Source organism: Amblyomma mixtum, chromosome 3 (assembly GCF_055824585.1).
Source record: "Amblyomma mixtum isolate Tamu chromosome 3, ASM5582458v1, whole genome shotgun sequence".
NCBI classification, from domain to species: Eukaryota; Metazoa; Arthropoda; class Arachnida; order Ixodida; family Ixodidae; genus Amblyomma; species Amblyomma mixtum.
The window spans coordinates 126,249,114-126,274,297 of record NC_143014.1 but is presented as its reverse complement, the minus strand read 5'-3'; the positions used below and the strand labels follow the sequence as shown (position 1 = coordinate 126,274,297).

Below are 25,184 nucleotides of genomic sequence, written 5' to 3'. Positions count from 1 at the left end.
GGTTACCAAATTATTTTCCTCCCGCAACCAATGAGAAATAGCATTCGCATAAGCTTCCTTTGCTTTCAGACTGTTGCGTTTTCGCGCGGGTGCGTGTGCGCTTAGAGTCACCTTTGAGACCTTAAAGCCTGGATAAATAGTTGATTGCTTGAGAATGTGCAACTACCCGCTGGGGGCCACCAACTTCAGTTGATAATAAAAGTTTTTCTGTCTTGCTCTCTCACGTTAGCAGAAAGTGCTGGTCTTCGCTTCTGCGAAACACATGCACACAGCTCGGCACAGCTAATGGTCATCGTGTTGGGCATGTGAAATTAAGAAAGCTTATAAGTATATCGGGGAATTTTCGTTTTATGGCTTCAAAAGTTACACAGCCAGTGCATGTCCGAGTCCTAGCGTGTTTCTCTTACGCAACATTATCAATAACAATTGTCCAGACCTTTCATCACAACCGCTTTACTCATGAAGTTTCTTGAAACATTGCCTGCAAACCACCGGACAAGTTTCTTGATGGAAATGAAGGCAAGCGCATATCTTTTTTCTCATAGACTGCATCAAAGTTGAGTGGAAAGTGTACGCAGGGGCAAGAAGTTTTCTCCGGAATAAAATTCAAAGCCAGAGCCGACGCGTTTTCTGCAGAAGAGCACTGCTGTGCGCACGTTAAAACATCATTTAAAATGCCCCTGACCAACTTTCGACATTTCAAATAAACAAGCGCAGTGCGCAGATTGGGCCGTTATGATCAATATTACAGAGACGCAATGCGGCTGTTCGCGCGCTTCAAAAAAGAAATGCAAATATGAACAGTGCATCAACCTAGTCTCTCGATGTTTCTTCGCCGGTATCAACTGAATTTTCGCCAGCACGGCATGTATCAGTTGAAACTTTAAACTCTAGTCCTGTAGGGTCTCTCTTCTTCCGTGTAATGCACATTGAATTTTTTAGTCATGCTCGTTGCAATGCAAAGATAAAACTGGCAGCCAAAGTCACCTGTAGATTTCAGTGTACCCTCCTAGACGCATAGAGTTAACTAGCAATAAGTATAAGCTATATTCACGCCGTCAAGACGGAAAGGGGTAAATTCAAACCTGTGTCTCAGGTCTGAAAAGTTAAATGGCATTTTGTACACTAAAGTAAAAGAAATTGCACCCGACAACTGTTGCCGAGCACGTGCCCGTCAACTAAAAACGAATATTCGTCGAACGGTGTGAAAGTTGAACTTCCGTTAAAACTCGTCTGGTTGGGGATGAACATGAAAATTAAGGCGAAGCACCTCTTCAGTGGCCTTGTTCGGTGCTCGGCGTTTCGCCTTCGTCTTCTTACGTTAAGAGTGTGCGAAGAGAGCTTTCAACGAGCTGAAACGAATCTGGAGGAAGCACAAGGGATCGCGGCTAGTGAGAGCGTTTTGAAAGCGAGAGAGACAGATGAAAAATGCACTATGTCTCATCGTCGACGAGAGCAGGCGTAAGCATGATATGCATTGCTGGAAAGGCGTAGGGCTTTCTATGGTGGCATCAGCACTCGGTTGTTGGCCAGGACCTTAACCTGCTGGACGGGCCGCCGCCTTCGCACTTTTCTGTTCTACTGGGCCGTACGCATGGCGTCCCTGGCTACATTCGAAGCTTAAAGGGCCGCCGCGCGCACAGCCACTTATCTTCGAGCTGAACAGCACGCTCGGATTCCCTCACCATTCTTAATGATTTACGAACCCTCGCGTTCAGTCGCCAATCTCTTTCGCACTAGGCAGCGCTCTCAGTGTACCTGGCTTCTTGAAGTGTCATAGCACTTGCCCGCTCACCATCGGCCTTAGGGATGTGTTGGGCCGCGTTGGCAGCCTTCTTAGTTTTTTGTGCGGCTAAGTAAAGATGCATTTTGCGATATAGGCGAGCCTTTCTACCTCTTGATTCGTTCGGCTCCCCTCCACTGCACGGCCGCGACATTTGGAAGCGCAGAACTAACGGATGAAATATGATGCAGACAACGAATGAAAATAGTAGCGCGGGAGACTGCAAGTTAGAACACAAAGCGTGAGGGACAACGGCGATGGTCGCTGCTCATTCACATTTTGCAAGTGCTACGTTCTGCGAAGAAGGAAGTACAAGCACTGGGTAGAATATTCGAGACCTTTGTGTGGATCTCTGTGGACCGACGGTGTCTCTGTGTCGATCCGGATTTCGAGAGTGGACGCAGCAGATAGTTCCCGAACCCCTGCGCGGGAGATCACGCTTGCCATATAGAATACGGGCCAGCTTTCGAACTCACGTCTGCATTCTGTGAACCAACCATTACCTGACCTACAGCTCCGACTTCCACCCTGCCTACCACGACAGGGAGCAACTTTACTGTGTTGCCTCAGCCTGTGGCTTGGCGTTGTGTTCACGAAACAATACTCATTTCTTATTGGTATGGCTGATAGTTCTGCCTGCGCTAGCTGCAGGTGCGACGAAACGGTAGAACACGATCTCGTGCATCACCTGAATTTAGTGCTGAACGATTCCCTTCCCTGGGCCGTGTTGATCCTGACGGAGATGAATATTCTTGTACGGTGACGGCAGGAAGAGATCTGCTCTGAAGTCCTGTCGGGCACTGTTCCATTTCTAGAGGGCATCGTGACTGCGCCATACGCAATGTCCTTACTTTTCTCTTTTCACATAATATCCTCCTCCCTTGCCTCCAGTGCAGGGTATAGCAAACCGGTGCAATAAGCACCCCACCCACAATCCGCTCCGGTCTCCTTTTATACAATAAAAGTTTATTTTCTCACTCTCTCTCTCCCTCTCTCCAGCATGGAGGAACTCTCCATGTTGATCTCCCTATCTTTCCTTTTCCCCCTATTTTCTATTTCCCTTAAGAAAACTTCTGCATCTGTGACTCAAAGCAGCGACGGTGGCCAAGCGTTGCTGGACCATACAGCGCTCAGCTTTCGCATACGTTTTGGTGCTGCGAGGAAGCACCCATGTGGCTTTTTACGGACTCCATAGCAAACTTGCATTCGCTATAGCCGCCACACGAGTGGAAGTATAGCAGGATTTACTCATGTGCCAGCAGCTTAGCGGCCCGCAGTGGGCTTTTTTAAGGTTTCATTTCCAGTTTATCAATGCGAAAGCACCAGATGGTAGATCGACACGAGAACCAGACGTCGTCTAAAACAAAACTCACGATTGGTCAAAACGGTGCGACGTCATCAAGGGCGGAAAAGTAAGAAAGTTATAAACAGCATTAGTCACTACTAATACTTAAAGCTGCACCAACTACAAACTAATAGAATAGAATTCGAATTGAGTTGCAAAGCTCTCGCATTACTTCTACGTATATATGTTCCCTAAGTGTCACCGGTAATATTTATTTCCAATCATGATTCATCACACATTTTACAGTGTTACGGAAAGAGGTCCCATAGTTTGCACTGCCAGGGAGGCCTCCTATTAGTAAATGCATGAATAATCACATAATTATTCGGTGGCTGAGATAATCCAAAATGTGAGCAACAACAAAGGCGAGTACGCAATATCAAAAAATTGCGTACCAGTACAGTTGAGTACCAGTATCACAGTACAGCAGTATTTTTAAAATCAAGGAATAACAATAGAAACTATAAAATACCATGTAATGGTAGAAAAACAACGAACAGTCGGTAAATAAAAGTGGAAAATGAACTGTAGGATAAAATTATAAATGAATTTTCATAGCGTTCGACGTTCATATGGTCAGCATCAAAGATACAACAGCCCCCCCCCCCCCCCCCCCAAAAAAAAAAAAAAAAGTTAATTTCGAGTAATCGCGGTAAATGCCAAACTATTCAGTAAGTGTATTTTTAGTGCACTTCGAAATGATGATAATGTGGGGCATGATCTCATGCTGGCTGATAATTAGTTCCAGTATTCATGAGAATATAACCGTTTGTTTGCCCTAGTTAGAGCTGGATTTTGGTAATAGCAGGCCATTTTGCGCAGAAAATCTGGTGATATTAGTATTACCCAAATACGGGGCTGCGGATGCCGCGGTGGTCTCCGCAGCCCCAGTAACCGTCCTGTCTTGAGTTGGGGCTTCCGTGATGTGCAACAGTGCCTCCCACTGTTCGGTTGTGGTGATTGTTGGCTGTGTGACGGGTATACGTAGGCGCTGGCGTCCCCAAAGGGAGTGTGGTAATGTGGCTGGTTTAGAGCAGAATTTGCATGTTGGCGTGTATCTATTCGGCTGTATTCTGGAGAGTAGAAGCAGGTGCGGGTAGGCGTTTGTCTGTAGACGTCGCCACGCGTTTGCTTGAGTTTTGGTCAGCTGCTTGCGCGCGGGAGGAAAGAGGGTCCGCGACAGTCAGTGTGCTGATGTAATTTCTTGGTAAGTGTGGGGGCTACCCCTGGAACCAGATGCCATCTCTCACTCAGTAAGTTCCCTCGCCCGGTAGGATAATTCTCGGGTTGAAATGTGGGCAGCTAGACAGCCTGGGAGTCCAGAGTGAGCTGGAGTCCAGTTTAAGGGGATTGTCGATTGTGGTGCGGGGACACCTTTTAGAATGCGATGTGCACTGGTGGAGGCAGGACTGCAGGCAAAGTTGCGTACGGCTGTCTTACTACCGCTAGTAATTGTCCGGACGTCGGCAGTGGCCATAGCTAGGGCGATGGCCGCCTCTTCTGCCTCTACTGAGATAGAGCCTATTATGGAGCAGCTGTTCTTAGCTGCCCCTTATTCGTCTGTGACGACAGCAGTCATGGCTGCCTTGTGATCGCGTTCTGCAGCGTCTGCAGATCTGAGTGATGGTGCTGATATAGACTTTGACACCTTGCCGTCGTTCTTTCTTGTTGGTACTCCGGATGCATATTTTTCAGCATACGTGGGGTAACTAGTTTGCTCCCCACCTTTCTGGGAACCGCAGATTTAGGATTTGGAAATAGACCTTGCGGGAGGCCTAAATTCTTGACTAGTGCTTTGCCCGCTTCCGTGGAGAACAGCCGGACGGTTTGCGAAGTACGCATTTGAAATCTTGTTGAGTTGGCTTTACCGCAAAGCCTAGTTATAAAATGGCGTCGTTTCGCATGGTATCATCGCCGATATCAAGTTAACTTCCACATCATCAAATACAGCAACTGCGCCTGTATTTGATGCGTAAAAAGTGTGAAAGACGCCGTTTTATAAATATGCAATGCGGGAAAGCCAGCTCAGCGAGCTCTCAAATGCGTATTTTTGACGTTAGATTTTTAGAAATACATTGCCGATTAAGAAAAATTAAAAACACAACTTAATTTCGATGTTGACGGCCATCAGTTTCGCAGTATAACCTTGCCCCGCAAAATCAAAAATAAAAAGTTCGTTAGTTATTTTGTGTTAATTGATAGTCTAATTGTTGATCCGCGTGTGGTATATAATGCCCGCCTTGCTGCACAATGAGGCTCAACAAACTGCACCGACATATTTCTTACAGTTTTTAAAAATAAATCTGTGGAAGTTTAAAAAAATCACCGTGTAAATTCATATTATAGAAGGCACCACATATTGGCGAAATATATGCGTATTGTCGTAATGTGGTGAGGTGAAGTGCCTGATCCTGTATGTGGAGGCGACATGGAAGATGAGTGTTTTTAAGTGTTGTCCCATGCTGATTTATAGTATATTACGTGAGTGTCTATAAATAAAAAATAAGGAGAACGAAAGGAACAGCCTCGGTGGCTCAGTGGTTATGGCACTCGGCTGCTGACCCGAAAGACGCAGGTACGATCCGGGCCGCTGCGGTCGAATTTCGATGGAGGCGAAATTCTAGAGGCCCGTGCACTGTGCGATGTCAGTGCACGTTAAAGAACCCCAGGTGGTCTAGACGCTAAAAAGTGATCAGGGAATACGAAGCTCGATTAGCTACAATTGCGGCTGAATAAACTCGTGTTTTGGCTACTGACACCCCAAGTGTAGCGAGAACAAAAAACTTTGGGTATCTGTGTACGAGTATGCACAGCAGTTTTTAAATCACCTGGCGGAGGAAGATTACGTCCGTGAATTGTCATTAAAATGGCTGTACATGTACTGAGAAAGACACAGGAGCATGAAACATTCCATGCTTCGAACTGCTTCTGTAGCTGCAACAGACTAAGACGGTTTTCGTTGTTTCCTGCTTTGCTTTCCGTTTAACTGTCCCCCAAACTAGGCCCGTTCCTTGTCTTCGCGATGTACTTTTTTGGAAAGCATGAGTGAGTTAATAAGCCATGTTAAACTTAATCGGTTCCTAAAGTCGATAGTACAACGGAATCGAACTGACAAGGACGTCTACCAGTTGTGTTCGAAGACGATGCTTCCGCCCCCGCAGGGGGGCGTTGCTCACAACCCGCTGCTTGGCTTGGCGCGCAGTCCGGTGCTGAAAGTTTAATTTTGCCCTCTTTTATACCTCTGCGCAGTTTTAACTTACCCTCTTCTTTCAACGCTCAGTCGATGCCCTTTTGCGGCCATTCCATGCACCACCGCGTTCGTGTTCGGCTTTCCTTCAGTTAAAAACCAGTTGGCCAGCATAAACGCCCCTTTTTCAATGTCACTGTAGTTCTGTCGCAGTTATAACCGCCATCGTTATGCAATTAGCGTTCTGTCTCTTTCTTCAATTTATATTACTTATAAAGAAACCACAGAGTGAACAAGAGAGGGGAAAGCCTCAGGGTGCTTGCCAACGTTTCGACTAGAGGACGTGTCTTCCTCTGGGCAAAGCGTTCATGATGGCTGGGGTTTAGATGGGGTCTTGACTCCGAGGAGGAAGGCCCGGTGAGGGGAGCCCGGTAAAGGCCCCTCACCGGGCCTTCCTCCTCGGTGTGAATATCCCTATTTAAACCCCAGCAATCATGAACGCTTAAGTCCTCTTGTCGAAACGTTGACAAGCACCCTGGGGCTTTCCCCTCCCATGTTCACTTTGGGATTATCGAGAACCATCTGCCCACACTCTCTCTACCATATAAGTACCACATTTCTAGAACCGTTTTATTTCTCTACGTTAGAGGTGGTCGCAGGGAATTCATGGGACAACCGAAAGCCAGCAACCCCCCTCCGTCGCGCAGCACTCCACTGCAGCGAGCATTCACGTCGCCCCTACTCGTCATCAAAAACTACATTAACCCTGATGAGATTTATCATCATTATAAGTAGAAGAGGGCGCAGGGTATATACTGTCAAACTGCTTAGTTTATGGTATATGTATTACGTTCCGACATTCCGGAAATGTAGAAAAAGAACTGACAGGCAGTCGGTGGGCCGACCCGACGGAAATCCGTTGTATTAGGATTTCATTCCCATTTGCATGACACAACACATCACGCACATTTCTTTACATAAGCCTTTAGTGAACAGTGACTTCTTTGTACTGCATTACACTCGACCCCTTGCACACTTGATCTTCTATTCCACATCTAATCTCCAGTATCCATCGACACTCGGTTCCGGAGGTGGCTCGCACGCAACCACTTCAGCGGAGGACTGGCATCCGGCGCGCGCACGCCGCTCTGCTGTGTCCGCTCCTTTTCTCAACTCACTTTCCTCCTCGCCCTCCACGTTCCACACTAGCCACCCGTCGTGTTGTTCCTGTGGCAACCACCCTCACGTTGCGCATTACTCAACCCTCGTCAGAACCTCCTCCGTCAATGGTAGCCACACTGTGGGTTGTTCCCGTGGCAGCCACTGCCGGCCTCATCCTCCTCTCCCCTACAAGTAGAGAGGAGATTTTCTTCTCTCCACTTCACCACCTGCCGACCGTGGCAGGCGCTTCTCGGATGCTTCAAAGAACATCGCCGACGGACATTTTTTTCCGACATGAGAGTTCTAATGCTATTGCGTTAAATAGCAATGCAGTATGTCTGAATCAGCGAGCAGCTCTCATCGGGAGCTAGCATTAACGAGGCAGCGGCGGTTCGAATCCGACTGTGCGAAGCAAGCTTCTCTCCTCAGTGCCGTTACATGGCTTCATCTGAGATCGGCTGAGGGCGAAGAAATGAGGAGCGTGTATGCCAGCACGGCCCGGGTGTTTCGACGGAAGAACCTTTAGAAATCCCTATAACGATGCAGTGCAGCAGGGCGCCGGAATCGGGCCTTCACCCCACCCCCTCTCCTCCAATTGCCGCGCTCGTGCAGCCGACGAAAGCGATGACACGCCAGCGCGCGGGCATGAGCTGCCGCTCGCGGTCTCCGATATCAGGTCGCCATTCAAAACAACGTGCGGATTGAAAACAACCCCCGCGTACGGAGAGAGAGCGCATCGGACCACCAGCTGCGGCGTCGACAGCGAGGCAGTCACGAGGCGGGAAGCCACGTACGAGCCAGAGCTGGCGTCGTCGTATGCGCGCACCTACGAGCGAACGCCAGCTGCGGCATCAAGCGACGTAACACGATCCGGTACCCCCTCTTTCCTCCACTTTCGCTCACTCCACAATACATCACTTTCCCCTCTCTCAACGCAGCCTGTTGCACGTACACAGAACAGCGCTCTACCTACCTGCCGGGAGCCGTTGTTTGTCACGGCTGGCTGACAACACACAACTGTTTATATTACAGACTCGGGCAGTTTGTCTTCCTTGCACGAGTCGGTTACGTTATTTGCGGTGTTGTCTGCAGGCTCAGTAAAATTTTGTTGCCTTAATTTTGCGCTTACGTAAAGGGCCACATTTTTCGCCACGAAATGCTATGCGTGGGGGATGCCAGGTGGACTGAAGTGCTTTGTCTGGTGCCGTGCTCGACCGCAACGCATGCCTACCTCGTTGGAAAAGGAGAAACACCGTCCCTTGTAGTTGAAACACGACGCGTTTCTTCACCGGTAGATGAGCTCCTTAATTACTGCCAACAAGTCGTTAAACTGGTGTGAAGGGACAGCCAGCAATACTCTCTTTTCGCTCCATTCTCGCAACCTTCTCTAATTCTTATGCAGTCCTCGACTCATGTTAACTGGGACACTCTCTATACCCTCGCAAGCGTCCTAGACGCTCAATATAAGAATAAATTGAAGCGCTTCCTCCTCTCGCCTCCTTGCGACGCGTAGCCACTATTAAGCGCGCTGTTAAGTTCTTCCTCCGAGTCCCCGTAGCAGTTACTCAGCACACGATGGCTAATACAGGGTGTTTCACATAAGACTTTACGCAATTTTTAAAAATAGGCTGTTTGGGTTAGAAGAGCTCTTTTTCCGGCACCGCATTGTCAGTGGTGTAGACATCACAATTGAGCTAAGACGTGCTGACTAGCAGGCTAGGTAACTAATATTGAATAGTCAACTTTTTAACTTTTTTAACTATTACTGTTACGCTCCTTAATTATTGAGAGCATGTAGCCTACAGTAAGCAATATCCATATCAGTTTTTAGAATTTCGAAAACACGGCTACCCTCCGCGCTGTGGTCCAGCAAGTTCTGTCTACATCGCGCCAAGAGACATGCGCTTTCGAGAAGCTTGCAGGCAAAGCAACCTCTCCAGTGCACGCAACTCGTGGAAATAGCCGAAATTTGTTGAGCCACAGCGCTGAGGGGAACCACATTTCCGAAATTCTAAAAACTGGTATGAATATTATTTACGGTGGGCTACACGCCTCTCACTATTGAAGGAGCCTAACTGTAATAGTTAAAAAATTAACTATTCAGTATTAGTTAACCTGCCTGCTAGTTAGCACATCTTAGCTGTATTCTGATGAACTACACCGCTGACAATAATATGCCAAAAAAGCACTTTTCTAACTCAGAAAGTGTATTTTTAAAAACTGTGTAAAGTCTTAAGTAAAGCACCCTGTATAGCGGCAAAAAATCGAACAGAAGAAATATATGCATGCAACTGCGACCACAACTCGTCATCAGCGGCAGATGCTGCGCCTCGACCGTGTTTCCGCAAGCTCTACCTCATATTCGGCTCTGATGACCAATTCATTTTCCCACAGCCGTTCAAAAAGAAATAATAATCGTTCACGTGTAAAAAAGAACTGGCCACACGATAAAAAAAAAACTTATGAGCAACAATACTTCAGTAAGATTAGCTTTTCAGCGAGTTAGTAGCAATTCTGACACATAACCGCAGCGTAAGAACCACATTCACATTAGGAGAGCACACACATAAAAGGACGAAAGCTGCGTCCATGTATGCGTTCGTATGTTCATCTATGTATGAGTGTGTCTACCTAACGTGAATGTGGTCCTTACGCTGCAGTTATGTCCAAAGCAATAGCACCGTGGCCGTCTTTGGCGGCCATGAATTGTGTAAGCCTCAGAGCAGCGAATGAGTGTACGGGACAGTGTGAAGAAGTAATGGCGACGGCTGCACTGAAATATATTGAAGTATAATTCTGCTTTGTAAAAAGCGGTGGTGACATCTGTAGGTAGGTAGGTGAAACAGTCGCCGGCATCGCAGCCCCCCCCCCCCCCCCCTCTTCTTTACTTCCCTGATTCCGCGCTACAATGCTCAGGTAACATGATCAGGGTAATAGGAGCGAAAAATCGCCTCTCATCATAAAACACTTGCATTATTTTTTTACAAATCTGAGAAGAGTAAAGCTTAGGTTATGCTATTATTAATCTGCTTTCTTATCGTTGTTCGGCTGTGTAATTTCTTCTATACGTACTTAAATTCTTCATTTTCAAGCCTTATTTTTTTTTTAGAAAGTGTAGGGTAATGGCGATGAGTGCACTAAAATATATATTGAAGTACAATTCCTCTTCGTAAAAAGCGGTGATGCCATCTGTAGGCAGGTAAAAAAAAAACACATATTTGGTGAGCTTTTTATTTCCTGTGAGAAACAGGTACAAATCTTGTTTAGCTAGAAATCTGACCATAATTCTAAATTTTTCTGCCTATTTCTATCAGTGGAAAGAATCCTATTCTTTTTTCTCCAGTAGAGCAAATTGGAATGCACAGCAGCATTCGAGAGGGACGCTGTTATCGTGGGGAAGTGCTTCATGCAAAGGTGCGTACTTCTGACAGTAACAACGTATAAAGCCTTTGTCAGCCTAAGTCAAGCTTCGGGAGGGTTGGGACGAGCCTGACTGTATGGCCCAAATGCAAACGTTGTGCACTGTATATTTATCATAACGGCTGTACTTTTGGAGCTTATGCTGCATTGAAGCCAGGCCTGGTATGTTGGGGTTTTTTGTACAACCGCCAACAATTTTTTAAAAAGTCTCTTTGAAATGGGGTCAGTACGCTGCCGGTTTCAAATTCACTTAAAACTGAACGGAAGTTTCCGCCGAAGCAGTAATACTGCCAGAATTTCTGTTCACCACGCTCTAGCCACTCAAGATTTGCGCGAACAGCGACTGCACTAATGTAGCAGGTTAATAAAGAACCGGAGATATCTTCTAGAGAAGTAGAAAATCATCGCTTTCTATCTAGTGCACCGAAAGCAGTACAGATATGACCGCAATGTTAGCGCTTGATTTTACAGTTGCGTCAACTTCTTAATGCAACAACTTTTTTCTCTGGATATTATTAGTGCTCAACGAATAAATTCTAATTGGTGGGCAGAGAACCATCATGCTGACAAAACTCGAAAGGAACCACTGAACCAATGCATGATTTCTACGACTGCAAGCTCCTAAGCACCTCTTTAGTATCAGTCGTTACGGTGAGAGCGGGAAGATTGGTTTTGGTTTTGTGGGGTTTAACGTCCCAAAGCGACTAAGGCTATGAGAGACGCCGTAGTGGAGGGCTCCGGATAATTTCGACCACCTGGGGTTCTTTGACGTGCACTGACATCGCACAGTACACGGGCCTCCAGAATTTCTCCTCCAAAGAAATTCTAGCCGCCGCGGCCGGGATCGAACCCGCGTCTTTTGGGTCAGCAGCCGAGCACCATAGCCACTGAGCCACCGCGGCGGCGAGAGCGGGAAGAAGTTTACTAGTCCTGCTGTCACATTGGATCACTACATTCATTACAAACGCAACACTGCCAAACGAACACCGAGCTCCATCTTCTCCCTCTCCTTCGAGTACCGTTTCCCTTGTGTTCACCGTAGCCAGACTCCTGTTCGCTCTCACTACAAGATGCGGGGCAACACAGTTCACAACGGGCCTGACTGAATATCATCAGGATGCCACGCTGTAACTTAGGTGACCTTGTGGGTTGGGTACGATTCTTTGCTCCTTTAATTCTGAGTGCCTCGCGAAAACGATGCACTAACGAATAAATCTGCAAACCCAGTAGCTGGCCAGGCCATCCGCCAACCCCGCCACCTGCTACGCACGCGCAGGGTTTGAACTAAAATTCAGTACTCCCACAATTTATTTCCAAAAAGACACACTTCGTCTTTAAGCGCAGGCAAAATAGCAGTCCAATCATTAGCTTTGAGTCAGCAGCTGCCAGAAATAATCACTCATTGCTGTATTACCTCCGCTTCAAATGAGCAAGATATCAAGGTTGAAGATATCAAGATAGAGCTGGTAGACTTGGGCTTGCGCCTGTCGGTAGCGCCGCACCGGCTGTTAACGAGCTGCACGCACTGTAGTTGCCGTCGGGAAGCAGAGCATGGTGCGAAAACACCGGCGAACGCCTTCTCCAGCTGACCCAATGTTACGAGCTGACATGCCTCTTCGATGAAACTCGCGTTGAGCTGCAGTATGAGCAGGGACTGTTGCTCATGAGACAGCTGGCGTTGGAAAGCCTATGCAGTCTGGCCTGGCAACCTGTAACACTTTCAGACAAAGCCAACTTCAACGTTTTGTGGCTGGAAGAGCTGCGCTACATCTTTTCATCTTTTCTTTTCATGAGCTGGGAGGGTGACAGTGCACTGGAAGAACTCCAGCGCCGTAGAATCCGCTTCCAGTGCGTGTGCCTGTATCGCTACTCCGAGCATTGGTGTGCCCTGAAACCACTCCTTGGAAGCAGAGCCGATGCAGTGTACATCTCCCCCATTTCCCCCCGTGTAGGGTAGCAAACTGCTTATTCTTCCGGTTAACCTCCCTGCCTTTCCTCTTATTCCTCCTCCTCCTCCTCCTCCTCCCAGCCGACAACATTGATGATGCCGTGAATGTGCCCTGCTATATACACTCTCAAGTTGGGATCGAAGTCAAGAACGAACTTGCAAAGCTTTAAGACAGCTGATGAGAAGTGAGGTGTGGTGCCATATTTCTGAAGGAACATGATCTTATTCAGGGACCAGTCATTCATGTCATAAAGTCCAACTTAATGTTACGGGTCGCACATCGAAGCAGCATTCATGGCATCCAGTTCACCATTTGTAAAGGAAAAGAACATTATGCATTCTTGCAATGTGCCTTGTTTCTCAGTTCTAATTTCTACCCCTTTTATTGTCAACCCTTTTCTTCTAGGCTCTTTGCGTAATGCTCCCAGTTCATACAAAGTAGCCTGTGGGTGCTTTCAGCGAGACAAACGAGCATGGCTAGTGACACGATGGAGTATGTTGCCATGAGCATATCACCGAAGTTTCATGGTTTCATGGTATGTAGTGCTTATAGTGCGAAGTTAAAGCTACTTCGTTTTTTGCCGTGGGCTGTTGCATTTGTAACGCTGCCATCACTGCCATCATAGATCCACCGGCGCGACTATTCCTGCACCACTGCTCGAGCAACAGCAGTCTTATGACTGGCAACGGGTGACCAGACGTTGCTCTGGTAGACAAGGCATCACTCCTGGAACCGCAATCGTAGGAATAAAGGATGTCAGCTTTCAAGTTGAGTGAGACGGCAAAAGCCAATTACTGTCACTTTCATTTGCCTGCTTTTACTGCCCGTACTGTACATGAATAATTTTTAAGACCAAAGGCTAATAATTTACGAGAAAAGCCGGCGGCGTCTGTATGTATACGGCAGTCTCTATCGTGTACGGAGATGGTTCAGAAAAAGAGGGTGTTATCCACGCCAGACGGTACGAGTGGATTACGTAGGTTGAAGTTGGATTAGTTTAGGGTGGTTTTTTTGCGGGATAATTCTGGCGTATTGCGGCGGATTAAGCGGAGATTACGTAGGATTAATATGGATTATAATGGAGTGTGGTGGATTTCGAGGATTCGTAGTGGATTACATTGTATTAAGTTGAATCAGGGTGGATTGTTGTAGATTAAGACTGGATTATATTGAACTAAGTTGTATTAGTGTGTTTCAGCCTGGATTATGGTGGGTTAAGAGTGGTTAAAAGTGGATTACATTGGATTAAATTTGCATAGATGTTTAAGTTGGATTGCGGTGGATTGTGGTAAATCACGGGTGAATTCTGGCAGATTGCGGCGTAGTAAGAGGGAATTATATAGGATGAAGTTGGATTACGTTATATTAAGAGTATATTACATTGTATTAGGTTGCAGTACGGTGAATTAAGTTGGATTACGGTGCATTGTGATGATGTACGGGTGGATCCTCGTGGACTAAGGTAGATTAAGAGTATATTACATTAGTATAAGTTGGATTCTAGTGGATTCTGGCGTATTAAGAGTGCAGTACGTGAGATTAAGTTGGGCTAGGGGATTAGAGTAGATTACAGTGGATTTGAGGGTGGCTTAAAAAGAAATCAATGCTTTCGCCTTCACAGCAAGTGAGTATTCTTAATCGCCCTCCGCAATTTTTTCGCATTGCTCATAAGGCACCCCACCTATTCGAAGGCTGTTTCTCATGACTGGCAGAGGTGCTTGCCGTCCCTTTGGGCACTCTTGCACAGGTTGCAAAAAATCTCTGCACTTTATTCGCTTTTCTCACTCTCCTTAACACTGCTAGCTGTGTGAAAAAGTGTCTGTGGGGTTAAACAGCATTGACAGTGTGGTATGTTGGTGCTGAAAACTATAATTTTCACCAATTGGCAAATTAATACTAAATGCTGGAAGCCAGTCAAAGATAGGAAATGAGCAAAGAAACGGACTGGACTCACTAGCACTGTCAGCTGAAGTTTTATTGCGGAACAGAATTACACACCATTTAGTCATGCACACAGCCATCTCGCGAATGTGGCGCCATCTAGTGCTGAGTTTGTAACCTCCTTAACCTCAGTCGTATTGTAGAGGGGAGTGGGTTGCAAAAACAGAACATGAAAGCGGCAGGTATATAGTACAAAATACAAAATAAATCATATAGCATGAAAAGGTCAGAAAGCGAGAAAACCAATATAATCGCACTAGAAAAGTAGATCGAAAAGGCAACGACCTCTATGCTGGTATGCGCAATCCCATTCGCGGTGCATACATCAAGCAGGACGCAGGTGGCATAAATCGCATTTCAGAGCTTCCGCATTCATTTTTTTTTTTCGTATTCTAACATTTCACGCTGATAGAAAAAAACCTTTCAAGCAGCAGTGAGGCAGTTCAGTCTAGAAATGGCTGGAACACCGGTGGATTGTAGCGTTCCAGGTACTGCGACAGTCGTGATGACTGCCGTAGGTTAAAAAAATCTAATGAGTTTGTTGTAACCTACGTGGTGAAAAACAGCGTAGCGCGCGTTGCAACGGCGGTGGAGTGAATGATTCCGGGCAGCTGTCAAGCAACTTTCCACAATTTCTGAGTTTTGGAGATAGACTGGCGGGTTGCCAGCTAGGAATATTTTTGGAAGCTAGCAAAGTTAACTTATTGACGGGTGTTTTAAGTGCCATCTTAGTCACACTTCATTTGCCGAGCAGGAACAGTGCGTATACACTCAGTTTATTGTCCGAATAGCTACGGCGATGAGTTAGCTTTGTGAATGCTGACGCAGAAGTGTGTGATCGCGGCGTTTCGCCCTTGCCATCACTCTACGAATGGAAAAACTTGCGGGCAAGAATGCACTGTCGAACCGAACAACGGAAATCTAGATATAAGCTACAAGCAGGGGATGCAAATGTGTTCTCTAATTGTACCATGCGATAAACAATGTGGGGAAGTGAGCTCTAGTCGCGTGCTTTTGTGCACTGAATGCTGTGGCACAATTCTTAGCTGAAGAAAAAGCGTACCGAAATCTTTCATAGAAAGATTCATTAAGGACAAGACGCTTTCACAGCCGAAAAACAAAACAATGTCCCAGCACTGTGCATAAAGCTTAAAGGGCAACTGCAGCACTTTTTTGAGAATTTCGCGACATTCAAGGATACAGATCTTTATAGGCTGCAGGTAAAGCATGCCAAGTGTTTTTTCACTAGCATTTAAAATAGTGACGTAATCGACGATTGAATTTTGCGCTTCTCCTCAATGCACCGGAGAAGTGCAGGGAAACTCAGCGTGACGTCATGGAAGGTATGATTTCAAATTACCGCTGTCGTCAGCCACACCCTGCCCTGACGCGTTAGACGCTGCCAAACAACTCTCGGCAGGGTTCGCCTTCGGTGGCGTTGGTTTTTTTCCTTCAAAGCACGCGTTTGTGCGTTGGAGATGTACCCATACCTTCGATGACGTCATCATGCGCCCCCCACTTGGCGTTGTGCGCTGCGGAGAAGCTGGAATGGCGTCCGGATTTTAATCGGCGATTACTTCACTATTTCAAGTGCTAGCCCAAAAAGACTTCGCATGCTTTACCTGCAGGTTTCACACATTCGACCCTCTTAAGCTCGTTGATTTCTAAAACCTATGCAGTTTCCCTTTAACGCCCCCTTTTTTTTTTTGTCCACATGTAGTCGGTTCGTCTACGTACGCCTCCTTCAAATTTTGATCTGTGGGAAAATTACCTTCATGCACGGTTATTTTCTAGCATATCCGGTGTAAATAAATTCCTGTGTACGAACGAATCACTTTCTTTTTTCACATGAACACGTGTACACGTTCTATCGGCTGCAAAAATGAACGGGGTGCATATTTTCGCCAAAACAAAACAATAATTGTCGTATCGCTGTCTTTCGGCCAAGTCGCCTTGTATTATTAAAGGCAGGGGGGCATGCATGTCCTCTCATACCTTCGTCAATTCCAGGTGATCGGCTTACGTTTGTGCGCACAAATAACTTTTTTCCTACTCAACCGCGTACCGTAAACATTTACTGTCATTAGTACCTTCCGCACAATATTTGGACCATCCGTTCTCCACCAACAAAGCCTCCAGAGCACGCATGAGACGCGGCCGACAGAATAGAGCGTTTTTGGTTGATGCTCGCAATCCAAAGACGCCCCTCGCCTGTGAAGCGGTGCAATTGAAACAGTTTATGCCCACACACACGCCGCGGCTGCGGCGCACTTCGCACCTTTGTGGAGATATTTTTTTTCTTTCGATAGTTGTTACTCCGTCCGTCCGTCCGTCTGTCCGTCAGTCCGTCTGTCCGTCAGTCCGTCAGTCTGTCTGTCTGTCTGTCTGTCTGTCTGTCTGTCTGTCTGTCTGTCTGTCTGTCTGTCTGTCTGTCTGTCTGTCCGTCCGTCCGTCCGTCCGTCCGTCCGTCCGTCCGTCCGTCCGTCCGTCCGTCCGTCCGTCCGTCTGTCTGTCTGTCTGTCTGTCTGTCTGTCTGTCTGTCTGTCTGTCTGTCTGTCTGTCTGTCTGTCTGTCCGTCCGTCCGTCCGTCCGTCCGTCCGTCCGTCCGTCCGTCCGTCCGTCCGTCCGTCCGTCCGTCTGTCTGTCTGTCCGTCCGTCCGTCCGTCCGTCCGTCCGTCCGTCCGTCCGTCCGGGGTGCAAAAACCGCCAAAACTTTTCATCCAATTTTTCACGTGGGACGCCACACTCGCTGAGAGGAAAGGCAGGCGTAACGTTTGTCGAACTTTCGTCCCGGAAGTCCTGCAAAGGTGTGATGCTGGAAAAGCGGCGGAAGCCGTGCCAAGGTCTCACCCCGGAAGCCGCGTTTCCAGGAGGACCAAGTGCCCAAACAGCCCTTTATTGATATTGCGGAGAGTGTTTAAGAACCGCAGGTTCTCTATATTGATCCGGAACCTTCCAATGCGGACGGCGTTGCCAATAACATAAGTTAATCTTTCCACTAGAAGGTGGCAGAACTTTCTGGTTTCCCCCTTTTCTTCTTTAGTCCTAAGGCCGAATTACTCTCATGAAGGTGCGCGAACTGCATCACGGCCGCACCGGCCTACAGCAAATTAACCTAATTAGAAGCACTACAAACTAGACTGCTGTATACCTAGGTTTTTAGTGAAGTGGAATAGTTTGACTTCTCTCAATTACCTCTTCGTTGGTTCTGCATGGAAAGCTTGTTCTTCCTTTTTACCTTTCATTGAACTGGAGGTTCAATTTGCGACTTTGTATTTAGCGACTCGGTGGTTGAATGAGCCGGCGAAGCATGGAAACACCACCACGGCCTTCTTTTTTGTTATTTTCACCATTTTTGCGCTTTGCACTTTATTACAGATTTTTCACTTTAATCCTTCCAACCAGCATTCCAACTTCTGAGCGTTGTTAGGTCGTACCGTTTACCAGGCGCAGTCACTTAGTTTACTCGTAGCAAAATTGTGATTGTTACGCGAAGAAGCGTTTGGTGAATCATCTGCACCAGTGATTGACGTTTGTGTTCCATTGAAGAAGCTCCTTTCTTGATGAAATATGCAAGATTGGCCTCCGTGAAAGGTAATATTTGCCTAGGTTCACTCATATTTGAGTATGTTTAGCTTGCTATAGTCGTTCAACACAGTATTAGAGAGTGAGAGTCATTGAATATACAGCCCTTTCCCGGCCTGACCACTCTTTTTCTCTTCAGAAGAAAAAGCCACAAAGACTTCGTGGACAGGTCATCATTCACGCACTTAAAGGACAAAGTTTACTTGCATGCTTTCTTGTTTCAAATGATGTGTCAGCCATTAAAATGCGTGGTTCACAACGTGGTATTCGCCTACGACCACTAAATGATATATATCTGAAGTTCCTCGTGGTACTTTTTCCGGTTTCGGTTTCATCAACCGAACGATGACTGTCACGTGAATGATGCTTAGGTCACGTGAACAGCGAAAAAACTAAAATATAATCGATGATACGTAGTTTTAATTCACCACAACGCTTAAACCAGCCTGCTTCATGAGCTGGAATGGCAATAAACGACGTATCAGTAGTTATATCGCCATTTTTTTTATGCCTCGCGTGACCTAACCACCAACTACACATCGCAGCCATCGTTCAGCTCATGAAAATGAAATCGAAACAGCATCAAGAAGAAATTCATTTATAAGTTGTTGAGCGGTCGCAGGTGAATACCATGAGGTGATCCATGTATACCAACATCTAACGCATCATTTTAAAGAAAGAAAACAGGCAAGCAAGAAATTGATACCTGTTCTCCTTTAATTGACTGTGTGCGCCTTGTTCTGTTTTCACTTTCACCCACGGGCTCCAGATGTCGATCCGCGAGGAAGGCAAAGGCGCTGTGACTTCTCTGCCGAATGCAAATGCCTGTAAGTCATGAATTACTTGCTTTCGCCCGTTGCTTTTAACGAATTAATATCATAAGCAAGACGGGCTCAACTTATCTTCCCTCACGCCTTTCGCTTTCATCGTTTTCTTCACGTGTACGGAACGTTTCCGGGCGTTACGAGTGGTTAACCGTCCTCCCTTTTCTTTCTTCCCTGCTGCTCTGAATTCAACCCTCGTCCTGTCGATGTTATGGCCGCAGGTTGCGAAAAGTACAACCGAAGAGGACGATGTTGCCCCCATTATCGAGCACAATGGAGGCTGAGCCACGCACAGGCACTCCCGAGTTCGTTCCTCTCAGAGGATAAATTATCGAATTTCTCGGCGCGGGTTTGAACATAGCGCGCTCGCAAAATATAGGAGTCTTTCATGGGCGAAGATGCGGAAGAAGGAATATTTGCCAGTCTGAAACTACAGAACGAAAAAAAAAAAGAAAACAACGAAATCGGAATAGCCGCCTAATGATCTGTTGCGCATAGCTCAAACCAAGGAAGATGGGCGCGCAATAGCATTTCAAAAACTCCCGAAGGTCTTGCTGAGTTCTTGCTGCGCTATGGAACATAACGCATACCCACTAGTCCGAACCATCGCCTTGTTAAACAGTAAAACTCGCGTGGTTTTTTAACTTGGCTTTTTTTTTTATCTACGAGCACTGAACCACTTAAAAGCCTGTTTGCACGCACGCATCTACCGAAATCATACCTTTTCGCACTGACGTAGAAGAAAACGTAGGCTACTCTTTAAAAAAAAAAAAAAAAGAATAGAGCGGGAAAAAGCTAAATTGGCACTGCCGTGCTCTTTACTGCATTATAAATGTTTTTATGCAGTATATTTTTATGTACAATCTAACAGCTCAGCATCCCTGCACCGGGAGTAATTAATAACCATTCTAATGCGATTATCTCAAAATTAGTCAGTCATGGCTGTGACTTAATTCCGTGATTTTTATCATACGTGGGGTATTTACCGCAACAAATGCGACATGTATGCATATGAAGAAAAAAAACACTCGTTCACAATTAACTATTCACAAAATTAAAGTTGTAACCAGCCTTTCTGCTAGCGAATGCATCTGTGCAGAGTATTAACGGCCACAGTGTTTTCCTTGCTCTAAAGACACATGGAAATAAGTCTTGAATAGGTATGGCATAGTGTGCAAAGTTCAAAGGGCACACTCTCAGCTCATCCAACGACATCCCCTTCGACGCTCACTTTCCTGCCTATACTGGCTTGATCGAAAATATTAGTAATCTAATGGGCACTGTGGACTGTTAGTGCTGGGAACGTCTATCCTGGTCAGAAATTCAAAAGTGGTAAGACTATAACAAAATGTGTTAATGAAACACAACACTATGCAGAAAAAATTCTCTGAGCGCTTTTTCAGGGCGCTCCATGTGATTCTGGTATTCTTGTTTGTATAGTGTTCGAGCTGAGCGTCTCTGCTCACCGAAGCTGCTCGAGAGGTATGGCCTTTTTTTTTTCTTCACATCGGCGAGCATCACTACTCTGAAGCGCGGAAGGTTGCTATCCGGTGGCGTTCCCTACATGTTGTAACGATAATTCGCGCTATTTCTTGTTATTAAAGGGCAACTGAAGGGGTTTTAGAATTCTACAAGATTAAAGGGGTTGAATATGTGAAACTTTTAGTTAAAGCTTAGGAAGTCTTTTTGTGCTAGCATTTGAAATGGTGCCGTAACCTACGAAAAATGCCGCGTCGGAGTTCAAGCATCTCTGCAGTGCACAGCGACGGGCAGAGGGCGAAATGATGACGTCACGTACGGTGGCACTGCGTTTCCAGCGAAGAAACAGCTTCTTCAAGGAAGAAAACCAACGCCACCAAAGGTGAAGCCCACAGCGCGTTGTTTGGCGGCGTCATGCGACGCACGGCAGCATATTAGGTAAAGGCAGCGGAAATCTGGATTTCCGGCAACAATGACGCCATCACGAATTTTGCCACAGCTCTCCAACGTAGTGGGGAGAAGCCTGAACATCAATGTGGTTTTAATTGACGATTATGCCACCATTTTAAATGCTAGCGCGAAACTACTTGGCATGCTTTAGCATGCGAATTCTCAAAAATATCATTTCAGCTTCCCTATAAGCGGTATTAAAGTGGACTCATTTCTTCATTTCTTAACCGTTTAGGTTTGATGTTGCTTATACGAGCGCTTTCTGTACAGAGTTCTTTCTGTTGACAGCCCAGTTTCGCGAATCGGCGCGTGCGACATATAGGTGTGCGCTTGCCACACGTGTTGCCGACGCGCTCAGACACTGCCGCGAAGCACCTAGAACCAGAGTCGGTTGTGTTTCCTCTCCAGGAGCTCTGAAGCGCTCGCTGGTGCTAGCGCTAAGAATTTTTTTCTTTTTTTTTTATCTGACTGCTAAAGTTCCTCACCGCTGCTGACCTGGCCGACTCTATAGGATGAGCGAGCTTGTGGGACTACATTGACTCGTTTGCGTTTCACGGAGTTTGCGTTGACACGATCGCGCCATCCTTGCATACGTCTATGTGTTGTTGCAAATATTGTGCGTCCCAGGCGCGTGCACAGTGATGTACCGTCTGTTGCAAAAGTTTACAGCCCACCGCGCCATTGAAATAAACGGCGCGGTGGGCTGTAAACTTTTGCAACAGACGGTACATGGGTGCTGGCATGCGTATAAATCTATCCAGGTCGCTCAATGAGACGGTGTACGCTAATGTATATGTTACTTTGCCGGCTTCTTTTTCCCTGCCCACGCGCAAGTGCCATCAAAACTAAACGGAGCATGGTTATGACGTCAAATTCCGCACCACTTTGCGCTACTTGGCTAGAACGCTGTGCCTGAACTGGAGTACATATCATGCCCCTGCGTTTCCATTACTGCATGCGAACGCCGCGCAGTACGCCGCGCAGTGAGACCACATACGGAACAGTGTTCTGCTTGCTTTTGACAAAACACGCATGCGTCAGAGCACCATTGCCGTATCCCAAGCCTCAACAATGCCCCTGTTTCCACCATCTCCACTGATCTCCTACATCTTCTGTCTTCAACATGTGCGCTCTCTCTCCGTTGGCATGCATCATGGAACCAGTGGCGTCCCTCCATCTCCTTGTATTTTTGAAAAACAGAATTTGTTTCAGCAGTATTGTAGCCGCGAGCAAATAAACCAAAAATGTTCCCACCGCTAACAGAGAACAACAGTACACGTGCAAAGGCACAGCCATTTCATCCGAACGTTACATTGCATGGTTTAAAAAGCGCGTAAAAAGACAAACGGACGGAGTAAGAACACAAGGCCTAAACGCTATCGCAAGGAGTTCAAACTTGTCCTTGTGTTCTTCTTTCTTCCGTTTGTCGTTTTACGTGCTTTTTCAATCATTCAGTCTAACCAGCTAGCCCAACTTTCTGACCTAAGTTACACTGACATCAGGCCAGATCGCTTGCATGATATACATGCGGTCAACGTGGGCCTCACCTTGCCAATCTGTGCAGGAAAAAACGATGTATCACTGTCTCCAGAGTAGCCGCGTGTTCTGCAGGGCTCGCTGAGGCTCATAAAAGAGTCGGTGACGCGGTGAGCACCCGAAAAGTTGCGGCGGCCGCGTTTTTCCCGGCGCGGTCCGCGTACACTCTCCCCCGTTGTCTCCAACCGTTCACTTGAACGAACATGACCTCTCACGGGCAGACGCAATGCACGTGCAATTGCAAAAAGGCACAAATGGGGGGGGGGGGGGGGGGGGGGACGCCATACAATTCGAAATATCTAAAGATCTGGGACACGCCAAACATTCAGCTGGCCTGCGGTACATTCCCAACGCGACTTTCTCCTCTCACAGTGCAAGTGGTTGGCCGAGCCAGATGTTTTGGCTGATCGAAATCTCTGCATTTAACAAGGAAGAAAGCTGGGAGCGATAAGACTTTAGTAACATAAAAGAGAACGAGAAAGATACATATAGAAAGCTACAGCACTCTTTATTTATTTTTTTTTACACGATGTACGACAGCCGATAGGCAAGCACGAGGTCACGGACAATTCGATTTGAGCACCCCGTCAGTTTAGCAAGGTTTAATTACGAAAACCACTCTTCCATGGAAGGTCAGCGACGCATCCTACCAAGAGAATCCTTATGACGCATCCAAGCCGAGTTATTGAGTCGGTGCCCCAAATGCTCGGCTCGTGACGATGCACTTTAGTTTGCTCGTTCCTGTCCTCGCGATCATTAACTACCCGCCTCTTGAACGCCAGTATCACTGCGATTGGCTGAACGTTTGTCAAGTTGGACTCATTGCCAAGCGTCCCAAATTCTCGCCTTGCAGTCCTACATGGCGGACTAAGTTTCATAAATTTCATTTCCTCCTGGGACGAACAGCCCCTGCAGGCTTTTCTAAGGCGTTGGCACGCGCGGGAAACGCTGTCGAAATGGCCATATCGTACACGACACGACAGCTTGGTCCTCAGCGTTTAGCTATCGCGACTATCCTCCAGTCCTGCCTGCACTGTGCTCATCGCTCCACTGATCTAGTGAGGTCTTAAAATCAGTGTAGCGATGAACACAGAGCGGATCACGTCCTCACCTAAACACTCAATCACACCTGTCTACAGCACGCGAGCGATGCACCGCAGAGCAAGTAGAATGTAACCGCTCCTGGTATATTCTAGGTTAGACGTCCGTGCCTGCATGGTTTGCACGTCTGTGTGCTTGAACTCGCCCGCAATCATCGCCTCAGGAACTGCGCAGTTATGTGGTCTGGTGTCGCTGCGCTGTGTTCACGCGCATGAGTCTGAACTCCTCGGCTAGGGACAACGAAACGATGCAAGCAGCCCGACACACCTCTGCTCGCGGCGACTTTCTGCGACTATCCGGCAGAAGCCATGAGCGCGAGGCGACGGCTTTCTGACTGGTGCACTGGTTGGCCGGTGAGCCGACACATCTGTAGAAGCTGTCGCCTCGCGCCGGTATTTTCTGTTGCGCAGCCATATTAAGTTGTGTCGCCTGTAGTCCGCCTCGCTTGCAGCTCCCACTCAGTGCAAGTCTGCGCACCCCTTCCGCACTTGTCCTCAGACGCTCGTCAAAATCTCGAGCTTCGCACTGCACGACGGGCACTGAGAGGCTTATAACTTCTCATAATTCACGCTGGGCGTTCGAAACACGAATAAACGCACCGACCTAAATACGTGTCAAGTATACACAAGACTTGAACAACTTAAATTGCCGCATCGCTGTGGCCTAGTTGTTTGAGCATTTGCCTCATATGCGGTAGGTGCAACGTTGGATCCCCAGTGCCGCCGAGTACCCACCTGTGACACAGTGGTGCAAGGTATCTCCTGGCCTGGTGTTCGGCTCATCGGGGGTGATTTGCTCGGAAAAATGAGTCGTTGACGACACTTTGTGCAGTGCGAATTACCCTCTATCATGGCTTTCTTTGGCCAAGCTGCCCTTGCGCCATTAAAACCTATCATCATCATCAGTAACTCGAATCGACGCAATCCCCTCCTGCAGAAACTCCGTTGGCAGGTAGAGGTTTTACTTTCATGCACCAATTCTTCAAAGTTCTGCGTCGAATTAAAGCGCGCGGTGGAGCAAGCAGCGACTGCGCTCCACGAGTATGGGGCAATTCAGCCGTGTGTCAGCTGTGCGGGAGGGAGAGGAGTGGGACCTGCCGAGGCCTTCCGTGCTGTCTCAGTAGCCCCCCGATAGAAAAAAAACTGGCGACCCCGAAAGCTCCGTTTGAGTGAAGTAATTTCATCCGCCACACACGATTTCAGCGCAGTTCAGTGCGGAGCAACCATTCTGGCACCAAAGCAGCAAACGCTGGCAAGACATTATTAGCCCTCGACACTAATATATTTCGATTACTGAGGTGCACTATATACCTCGAGCCCAGAGATAAAAACACACGTAAAAGTTCTCACCAAACTTTCTTTTATGTGCTTGTCTTTCCATATGCTCTCGGCACCGGAGCCTGGAATAGCCAATGCAAAAACGT

The 25,184-nt window shown here is 47.1% G+C and overlaps 1 protein-coding gene across 4 annotated transcripts in view; it reads right to left on the bottom strand.

The window, feature by feature from the left end:
• LOC149351765 (stomatin-like) overlaps nucleotides 1–25,184 on the bottom strand; it is a 104,944-nt gene that overhangs the window by 79,424 nt on the left and 336 nt on the right. For all 4 annotated transcript variants that reach the window (XR_016290649.1, XM_089581101.1, XM_089581102.1 and 1 more), the window contains exon 2: nucleotides 25,111–25,160. The gene's annotated coding sequence lies outside the window, so the exon portion shown is untranslated. The remainder of the gene's footprint in view (nucleotides 1–25,110; nucleotides 25,161–25,184) is intronic.